Source organism: Peromyscus eremicus, chromosome 6 (genome assembly GCF_949786415.1).
Source record: "Peromyscus eremicus chromosome 6, PerEre_H2_v1, whole genome shotgun sequence".
NCBI lineage: Eukaryota > Metazoa > Chordata > Mammalia > Rodentia > Cricetidae > Peromyscus > Peromyscus eremicus.
In genome coordinates, this window is record NC_081421.1 from 75803772 (window position 1) to 75814879 (window position 11108).

Here is an 11108-nt window from a genome sequence, read left to right on the forward strand (position 1 = left end):
CTAAGTCAGGAACCTGGTCACCGAGCAGCCATAGTAGAGAGCAAAGAGAATAAATTCAGCCTTGCTGCCAAATCTGCAAGAAATAAGCTTCTGGTAGCAAGTGCTTTCAAGAGCACCTTGTGGTTTTAGATAGATAAGCCAGAAGCAGAGAGATGGCCAGCTGGCCTAGCCACAGGTCAACAAACACTAAAGCCATTTGTCAGTTTCCTATTCAGTAGCAATGAGTAACATGGGAAACAAAACATGAAGGAAGTAAACACTTTCAGTTATGCCAATTTACATAGGGCCAAATCACTTGAAGAAATCACGTATTATGCAGAACACAAGTGATATTACTTCTCTGATCAAACATTAAGTGATACATATGTTGATTCTGGAATAAGGAGCCATTGTAACAGAATCTAAGGTACTAGATAGAGTTCTCCACAATAAAGAAGTAGAATGTATAGATCTCTGTCACACTATATGGAGATCGACTTGTGGACCAAACTGCCCACAATGTGGGGCTCACGAACTGAAGAACCAGGATAGCTGGTATGATCTGGTCTGAGTCCCAGTGGCTGATGACTAGGGAAGATATTGATGTAGCTCTTAGTACAAGGCCAGAGGCCCAAGAACTAAGGTAAGTATGAGGGTGATCAATGTGAGTCCCAGAATCCAAGGACCCAAACCTCCAGGGCTCCCATACTGGAGGGCAGGGAGAAATATAGGCTGGAAAGAGAGAGTGCATTTGATTTCCTCACCTTTTTGCCCTATCCAGAGCCTCGGTAGATTGGCAAAGGCCTTCTGTAGCATGAATCTTAAAAGTTTTTATTAATAAAATCAAATCTGAGGCCAGTTATTGGGTGAATGCTGGTAGATCAGAGAGACAGAACAAGCCATAGCTACCTCACCTCGCCGGATCCTCAGCTGGTCTTGTCTCCTCAGACTGGAGGCCTCTGAGTGTAGCTATAGTTTTCCTGCCTGGCCCACAGTCAGGACAAATCTCTTTCACCTGCCAGTCCCACAGCCGCTCAAACCCGACCAAGTAAACACAGAGACTTATATTGGTTACAAACTGTATGGCCGTGGCAGGCTTCTTGCTAACTGTTCTTACAGCTTAAATTAATCCATTTCCATTCATCTATACCTCGCCACATGGCTCGTGGCTTACCGGCATCTTCACATGCTGTTTGTCATCATGGCGGCTGGCAGTGTCTCTCTGACTCAGCCTTCCACTTCCCAGCTTTATTCTCCTCCTTGTCCCGCCTACACTTCCTGCCTAGCCAATGGCCAATCAGTGTTTTATTTACTGACTAATTAGCAACACACTTGACATACAGACCATCCCACAGCATCTGAGTCTTCATCCAGAATGGGTCTCAGCTGAATTGCTGCTCAAAAGCCTGAATGCTTAACCAGCCAAATGCTTCTAGTTTCTGGTCTCCATGCCTTATATATCTTTCTGTTTTTGCCATCACTTCCTGGGATTAAAGGCTGGCTTTCTGGGATTAAAGGCATGAGTCACCATGCTTGGCTGTATCCTTAAACAGATGGATTTCTGCCTCTGGAATAATAAGATTACAGGTATGTGCTACCACTGCCTAACTGCTATGTTTAATATTGTGGTTGTTCTGTCTCTGACCTCAGATAAGTTTATTAGCATACACAATATTTTGGGGGAACACAATATCACATTTCCCCTCTTTTTGTCTAAAATTAAAAAAAGCTTATAACTAATACAAGAAAAATTATATCCAGTAAGTATATACAATATACACAGTCAAGATTACATTAACGATGTCTAGTCCATTAACATTTGACAGATTCAGATAAAAAACTCCATTATATATTAACAAATGTCCAGTCCAGTAACAGCCTGCCCACATCGATGAGCTGGAATATTTCCTCATTCTACAAATTGAAATGCTTGTTTCTTCTGGAAACATCTGCATGGAAACACCCTTTTTGTTATGCTTTACCTGCTACCTGGGTGTCCTGTAGTAAACTCAACCCTTGGCAGTCAGCCTTTCTTCACTGGTACCTTCTGTATCCACTTATGACCTGGTCTTAATCGCCAAACGGGACAAGAGGTCATAATTCTTCCTGACGAGATATACTGCCCTTCATACAACTGAAATAGGCTTACCCTGTCCCCACGATAGGAAGTAGTGCTGTTTAATTTCTCGTGATCTCCTGTCCTAAATCCCGTGGTATATAATTAACAACACTCAGATGTTGATATAAACACTTAATGTATCTTACATCACATGATAGAGAAATAAAGGACAGGAAATAAGGACATTTGCTTAATACATGTTTGCACACACACAAACCCAGCCATAGCAAACTAGGGAGAAAGTCCTCACGCCGAATACAGCACTTGATTCTGCAAGTGGCCGTGTGCTTGTTGTTATTTGTACTTCCCACTTTCTGCTACTCATCCCCGTTGCCCCTTGCCTTCAGCAAGTGCCTCAATTAGATATAGTTCTTCACTGGCCATGGTGGCCTCAACCTTCGTTTCTGAAGGACCTAAGTCATTAGTAGTCCCACCTGGGTTGGGCTGCCAGAGTTTCTGTGAGATAGCTCTGCAGGTAAGGACCCTTGCTGCCGAGCCTGATAAGCTGGGCTCAATCTCCAGATCCAAGTGGTGGAAGAAGAGAATGGAGTCCCGCCAGTTGTCCTCTGACTTTATAAGCACCCTGTGGTGTGCAGCACACACACACACACACACACACACACACACGCACGCACGCACGCACGCACGCACACACATACACACACACACTAAAATTTAAAAATTTTTAAATTAGGTGATGCAGAGAATAAAGCCAACAACCAAGTAGTGGACCCCTAGACATCAAGTTTGAGCCCCAACAAGGCAACATATGCCCAGCTAATTCAAAACTATTCCATCTGAATAGTTTTATCGATTGCAGCTATCCTTTGCCTATTACAACAACATATACTGGTTGGGGACATGGTGTTGGTGGCATGATATTTAATCTTAGGCCTCAGTGTCATGCTGTAATGAAAAGAAGCATTAGAAAGTGAATATTTCACTGGCAAGAAATATGTCAGAGAGAGGGCGGGCACTTATTCCAAAGACGGACACATATGCTCCTCTTCCATGTGACTTTGGCACTCTCTTAAGAAGTAGAGAGTATGGTCCTTTTCTTTAAATCTGGACTGAACCAGAAAAGCAGTGCATGGCTTTTGGAGCTAAATCAAGAGAAGTTTTACACCTTCAGCCGTGGTCTTGTAGAATGCTTGCCCTGCATGCTCCCTGTCAGGACAGACCGACTTGGAAGCCAGCTGACAGGTATGAGGAGCCGTTTGGAGAAGGCATGTGTAGATCGACAGTAGGAGCTGACCCCACTCTTCAAGTCTTCCTGGCCCAGGCATCAAAGCAGGAGGACATTTCCAGATGATTCGAGCCTGCAGAAGTTAGAACCATCCCCAATTAAATTATTTCAGCCTTCCAGGTCTTGGCAGCCAAGCAGAGGCAAGGTCTCCTTCCTGCAGCCTATCTGACTTTCTAATCACTGAATCTGGAAGAATTAAAAAAAAATATACACCAAACATTTTTTTGTGTGTGGCAAAATTTGAAGGAGTTTGTTACACAGCAGCAGGTAACAAAATGAACAAACTTCTCTGAGATGTGGGGTCTGGGACCAAAAAAGTAACAATGCCCCAAAGACAATGAAGAGAACATCGTTTTATACTCAGACAAAAGTCATAAGGTGAGCTAGATCAGGAAGAACCAGGGCAGAGAATATCTGCACCCATGACAAATGAGGATTAAATGTCGAGAGGCGAGTAAATTAAAGATTGATTTTTAATATATGTTATCACATATGTTTATTTTGTGTGTTGCAGGTGGGGAGCTCAAACACGAAACAGCTCGTGTGGAGGTCAGATGACAGCCAGCCAAAGCCAGTTCTCCCCCTCCACCATGTGGTCTAAGGATTGTACTCAAGGAGTCAGTTCTGCAGCAATGGCTTTTATCCACTGAGCCATCTTGCTGGCCCTAGAGATGAATTTTTAGAGCATTTTGTGTGTGTCACTTCTAGATTGTTGTATATACCAACCCTAACTGTACTGTAAAACATGAAAAGCTTTTCCCAGAGTTTTGATTGCATCAAATCTTAAACATAAAGACAAAACAAAGCAGGAAGAAGCTGGGACGTCTGCCTCCACCCATGTAGAAACACGATCCAGAATGACATATGCTGCCGTGGTAAACCAGCCAACAGCCAGACGAAAATGTAGGAAGCAAGAGTTTTCAGCATCAGTAGGTGGACAGCCCAGGAGAGGAGGACAAGGAGGAGGCGAGCCCTGCCGTGCCACACCTTTGGCCTGGAGGTAACTCCAAGCTTGCAGCACAGTGATGGGGAATGTGTACAGAGAGCACGACTCTGCTCTGCTGCAAAGGGTTCAGGGAAAGCCACGTTGGCCAGAATGGGACAGGGCTGAAAGGCAAAACTTGACACCAAGAAAAAGCCCTGGAGATTTGCATAAGGACTGAATAGCTGCCTGTAGGAAGAGGGGAGAATGGACCAGCAAGAACGTCAGAGAGAAGGCTGCTGTGAGCTGTAAGAGGACTCCAGCAGCTCCTGCCAAGCCAGGGACTGGTCAAGTCATCTCTGGACAAACTGAAGAAAGTTCTATGTATGATCCACAGGACATAAGGTGGCGCACGCCTTTAATCCCAGCACTCGGGAGGCAGAGCCAGGCGGATCTCTGTGAGTTCGAGGCCAGCCTGGGCTACCAAGTGAGTCCCAGGAAAGGCGCAAAGCTACACAGAGAAACCCTGTCTCGAAAAACCAAAAAAAAAAAAAAAAAAAAAAGTTCAGATCTTAAAATTAGGGCTTACAATACACCACAAAGGTAACCCTTAAACTATTAGAGAATGTCAGTCAAATCTGAGGGTTTTTTAAAGTGATACAACATGATACAGCATTGGACACTATAGATCAGCACCCACTGTAACTCCATTATACAAGTAAACAAGCTGAGATAAAAGCCAGACAATAGCAACACAACCAGGGAAAAACACAGCGTTGTTTAAGGAGGAAAGAACTCAAAATAGCTGTTATATATGTCCCTTGATAGCTGTTATATATGTCCCTTGATAGCTGTTATATGTCCCTTGCAGTGGACCAAAGGAATGAAGCTTTCATCATTTCAAAGATAATAGGTGATCTAGAGCAAAATTAATAATTTGTTGCTTGGGCAATACTAAAGTAAAAGTCCAACAGTAGTATAAAAGAAAGAGGTGGAAAGGAATTATATAACGGTAAGATTTTTGTAGTAAACGCAAAAAAGAGTGATGCAGTTTAAAGGTCGCTGTTGTAAGCTAAGTGCTTCAAAAGCTCTAAAGCAACCACTCTAACGGTGAAAGAAAAAAAGCGTATATATTAGTTACTTTCCTGCAGCTGTACAAAAAGCAGCTTTGGGGGAATTCAGCTTTCAGCTCCGAAGGGATACAGTCCATCACGGAAAGGAAGGCACAGGAGCTGGAGCAGGAGACTGGCAGATCACATTTCATCCACATACAGGGAGCGGAGAGAGAAAGGGAACAGGAAGTGAGGCAAGGCTATACCCTCGCAAAGCCCGCCCCCAGTGACATACTTCCTCCAGCAAGGCGCCACCTCCTGAAGGTTCCATAAGCTCCCAAATAACACCATCAACTGGGACCACGTGTTCAGATTCATGATCCTATGGGGAATATTTCTAATTCAAATCACCACAGCTCGGATAATAGACCAATAATGAAAAGAAACTTGTACTATAAGAAGTATGCAAGGAATGGAAAAATAAAAAGGGAGAGAAAAAAGGGAATGGGGAGACAGGAAACAGAGAGCAAGATGACGGTAGATTTAAACCAAACCACATTCGAATTATATGAAATGGAATTGTAACAGCAGAGATGATCGGATTTATTTTTAGAAAATCAGAGTCCATCTCCAAGTTGCTATAAAATCCTCTGCTCTAACGACACTGATCCACTAACCGAAAGGATGTGGGAATGCACCATGAGAAGACCAAAAAAGAAAAATATAGAAGAGTTGCAATAACACCAGAAATTGGACTCAGAAAAACTAATAGAACCAAGTATAGAGGAGACATTTTTAAATCAGCAAAGAGTCAGTTTCTAAATGAAGACAAAACTTGAAAGACACAAAAACTGGTCAAACTGAAAAAAGAGAGAAAATTCCACAACCACAGCTGGAGGTTCGGGATTCCTTCCCCAGTTACTGCTAGAGCAAGTAAAACAAAAATCCAATAAGGATATTATGAGAGACCCAAACAAAGCTTTCAGTCAGCCAACTTACTTGGCATTTCCAAAACATGCCATCCAAATAGTACAGAATAAACATTTTCAACTGCCCATCGCCATCCACCTAGGTCAGGTCCTGAGCGTTAAAACGGGCTTCAGTAAGTGCAAGGAGATTGGAATCACACAAGCATACTCTTCCACTGCAGCTCTGTCAGACAAGAAATTTTAAAAAAACAAAACCAAAACCAGAGGACTGGCTGGGAAATCCCCGAATATTGGGAAACTAAACTATGTAAGTAGAAATCAACCACAGGTCAAAAGAGAAATCACAAGGGAAGTCAGAAAATATTTTGAACAGAATGCAAATGGATATACAGAATACCAAAGCTTGTGGGAATCTGCAGAAACAATACTCACTCATTTTGCTGGCTCTGGGGATTGTACCTAGGGCCTCATACAGACCAGGCAAGCACCTACTCTATCACTGAGCTGTGTCTTCAGCCCCAAAATAGTGCTTAAAAGGAAATCTACAATATTTCATGATGATACAAAGAGAGAAAGGACTCTTAATCAATTATCTAAGCTTAAAAAATAAAAAAATAAATGCAAACTACACTTAAAGTAAGCTTCCAGAACATAATAAGAAAGATATGTGTGGAAATCAATGAAATTTAAAATGGACATGAAATACAGGAGAAACTAAAAGATAACTATTTGAACATGTCAATAAAGCTGATAGGCCTCCATTCGGGTTAACCCATTTATTCTGGTTTGTTTGAACTTCCCCTGTGTTAGTATTAAATGTGTCACAGGTCAAGAGCCCTCGCAACACCTAGTTACTGAGCCACTTATTCATCCTTTAAAGTTTATTTTTATGTGTCTGTGTGTATATGTATGGTACAGACACATACTAGTGTGTGTGCGTGAAAGAGAAAGACACACACACACACACACACACACAGAGAGAGAGAGAGAGAGAGAGAGAGAGAGAGAGAGAGAGAGATGTGCAGGTGCCTGCTAAGAGAAGAAGGAGGGATTAGATCCCCTGGAGCTGGAGTTGCAGGTGGGTGTGAGCTGCCTCAAGTGGGTTCTGGGAACTGAAGTGGTCCTCTAGAAGAGCAATAAGTGCTCTTAACTGCTAAGCCATCTTTCCAGCCCCACTCCATGCCAGTCAATCATTTACTATAACAAATTTGGTAGAGAATAGGAAGAGAGCGCAAAAACTACTAATAGCTAGAATGAAGAAAATGATAGGTTCTATAGCTGTGAAAAGGATAATGAAAGACTATTATACACAACTTTACACAATTTGACAACTTACACGAGACATTCAAATTTATTCAAGGAGCTCCTCCCCTCAAACATTGAGAAGATTTCCGTGGGAAACTCTGCCAAACATTTAATTCTATAGGTGTGATTCTAGAAAATAGAAAAAGAGGAAAAATTTCTTCCTTTACTGGTAAGGTCAGCATTACCTTGATACCAAGAGCAAATGAAGATTATTAGAAAAGATTAAAAATATAGATCAATATCTTAGATATAGGTGAAGCTTTTCTTTCATTGTTATTATTAATTATCACTATTGCTATTTTAGCAAAACCAATTCACAAGATGGATAAGAAACCGTAGCCCAAGAAGTTTTGGTTCCAGGAAAGCCAGTTTGACTTACCACGCAGGACTCTTTAACATCGTGCTCCCTATTAACAGACCAAACAGAGACGCGTGCCATCGTCTGACTAGATACTGAAGGAGCACTGATAAAACTTGTCATCATTTTTTAATTCCTGGTAAGTATCTATCAGAGTGAGAATAAAGGGCCTTCCCCTGCCTCATGAATGATGTATGGAAGTGCCTAGAACTGACAACAATGAAAACAGTGAACTATCATTTGCTTTTCTACTAGCATTGAGAAAATGTGGTAACGTCTGTTTTCACACCCCAGCACTTCTGTTTAGTAGTGTACTTGAGGTTCTTGCCTCTGCAATAAGGAAGGAGGAAATTCACACACATAAGGACAGAGGCTATAAAATTGTGTATCTGAAGGTAACATGATCATTTGTGGAGAACGTTCTAAATGAGCTACAGAAAAGACAGCAGAATCAAAAGAAGAATTTAGGAACAATATAAGATACAAGGTCAATATAAAAAATCGCTTGTGTTTCTATTACTAGTCACAATTAGAAAGTGCAAATAAAAATATAGCATGAAAATCACAAAATACTTACAGATAAAACTGGTGTAGGAGTAGATTCACACAGTGAAAATTACAAGATATTGTTGAAAGAAATTAAAAAATTTAATTTATTTATTTTTATGTGCATTGGTGTTTTGCCATGCGTGTCGAGTCCCCTAGAGCTAGAGTTACAGACAGTTGTGAGCCGCCATGTGGGTTGCTGGGAGTTGAACCTGGGTCCCCTGGAAGAGCAGTCAGTGCTCTTAACCACTGAGCCATCTCTCCAGCTCAAGACTAAAAATTTTAAATGACTATCACAAAATAACATGTATTAGAAGACCTGGAGTATTAAGAAAACGAATTCTTCTTGCCCCTTTTCTCAGGCTACTGTAACAAAATACCATAGACTGGTTGGCTTTAACAACAGAAAGTTATTTTCTCAAACTACTAGAAGCTAAAAGTCGAAGGACCAAGGCGTTGGCAGGTTTATGGGTACTCCTCCTGCTGTGACAAAAGATCTCATAGAGGCAACTTCAGGAGGAGTTTATCTTCACTGTGCTTTCAGAGGGTATGGCCCATCGTGGTAGGAAAGGCTTGTAAGTCAATGGAAAGCATAGACTATGAAGAGTAATCAGATGGGAAAGATAGACCTGCTTCAATAATCAGTTCCAGGACAGTCAGATGGCCGTAGAGAAATGAACTCCCACTAGACTAAAAATCAACTTTAAATGGGGCTCTGATCTCAACATAAAAGCTATTTTTTTTAATCTAGAAGAAAACGCAGGGGAAAAAAAACCCTTTTGACCTTAGGATTACAGAGAAGCTCTCCTAGGTGAAACTGGGAATGCAGAGACTGCAGAGAAACGATAAATTAGGCATCATCAAAATGGAACCTGTGCTCTTCAAAGACATTGTTCAGAAAATTAAAAGTAAAAATTCTTGTAAAAATATGTATCCAACAAATAACAAGTCTAAAATATATAAAGAATTTTTATAATGCAATAAAAGTCAAATAATCCAATATACAAATACACAAATGTCAAATAAAACCCATTAATAAAAGTTTTCAACTTCCTTAGTCAAGGGGAAAATTCAAATCAAAACCAAAGCAAGTTACTGTTGCATGCTCATTATGAAAGTTGGAAGGCTGTTTCCTTTTTTAAAAAAAATCTGAAAATACTGAGGTTTAGCAACAATGGAGAGCAGCTGGACCTCTCATAATTACTGATTGGCACACACAGTGGCTGAGCCCTCTGGAAAACACTGGAAAATTTCCTGCCAACTTAAATATGACTGGCCACACAACCCAGCATTCCCAGGTAGACATCATGTCTAGCTTTCCCCCCCCAAAAAAAATGGAAATATGTTCATATAAATGTTTAGAAGGAATTATTAGTAACGGTTTTGTCCATAATCAATAAATAATTAACCAACCTAAATGCTGACCAACTGGCAAGTGAATAAACATTATATTACATTTGTAGAAGGAAATACTACACAGTAGTATAAAGAAATAGTTACTGATGCGTATGATGGCAGGGATGAATCTCAAAAGCATTGTATTATGGAACCTAACAAGGATTGAGCATATTAGTCTCTTGTGTGAATTCTAGATTCACTATAGAGAGCTAAGTCAGGTCAGTGACCACAGAGGATCATGGGTGAGGGAAGACTGATTGTGAAGGGGAATGAGGGAACTTCAGGGAGATAGCACTAGTCTTTAAATGTGACCATGCACAACTAGAGAGTTCTCAAAGTGACTGAAGTGATGGAGGTTCTAGAGATTAGAGGGGTAAAGCTGATGGGATGGGGCTCTGGCAGCAGCAACAGCAGCAGCAGCAGCAACATCAGTAACATCAGCATCAGTATCAGCAACAGCAATAGCATCAGTATCATGATCATCATGATCATCATCATCATCAGCAGCAGCAGCAGCAGCAGCAGCAGCAGCAGGCAGTAGTCCTTCCTTGAATCACTCTGAACTGAGTCCTTTCCAGGCAGTTATTTCAGTCAGTCTTCAAAATAAGCATGGGTGTGTGTGTGACCGCTGCTGCTTCTGCTTGTCATGGATGAGGGAACAGATCCCCCCAGAGTTCAAGCAACAGGTCCAGCATCCTTTACTGTTCAGCAGGTGTGGCGAGTCCCCAAGTCTCTGCTCTAATTTACAGTTTTATCCTGTACCCTGCACAGACTTGTTTCTTTTGGGCTATACAGCAGCCCAACACCCTACTTCCTGTTAATGATTTTTCTAAGAAACCGCTGTTATACAGGATAACACAAGGCATTTCCATGCACGTCTATAATGTACTTTGTGCACAACCTACACCCACTCTTCTCGCTTTTCTTTCCCCGCCCAAATTGCTCCCCAATTTCACTCCTACTCTTGGGTCATCAGTACACACATGATCTTATGTATCTATAAAGTCTAAAACTCACAAGGGAGAGAAAACGTGAGATAGTTGTCTTCCTGAAACTGACTTGACGAAATGCATATTTTCCTATACATGACCTAACATCAGTCTTTCTCATGGCTGAGAAAAATTCACGGTGCACAGAAACCGTATTGTCTTTACTCACCCTCTGTTGCTGGGCTCCAAGACTCAACACCAACATTCTCTACCATACCCAACCCTTTGAAATATCTTTACCATGACACTCAGAATGCAACAGACT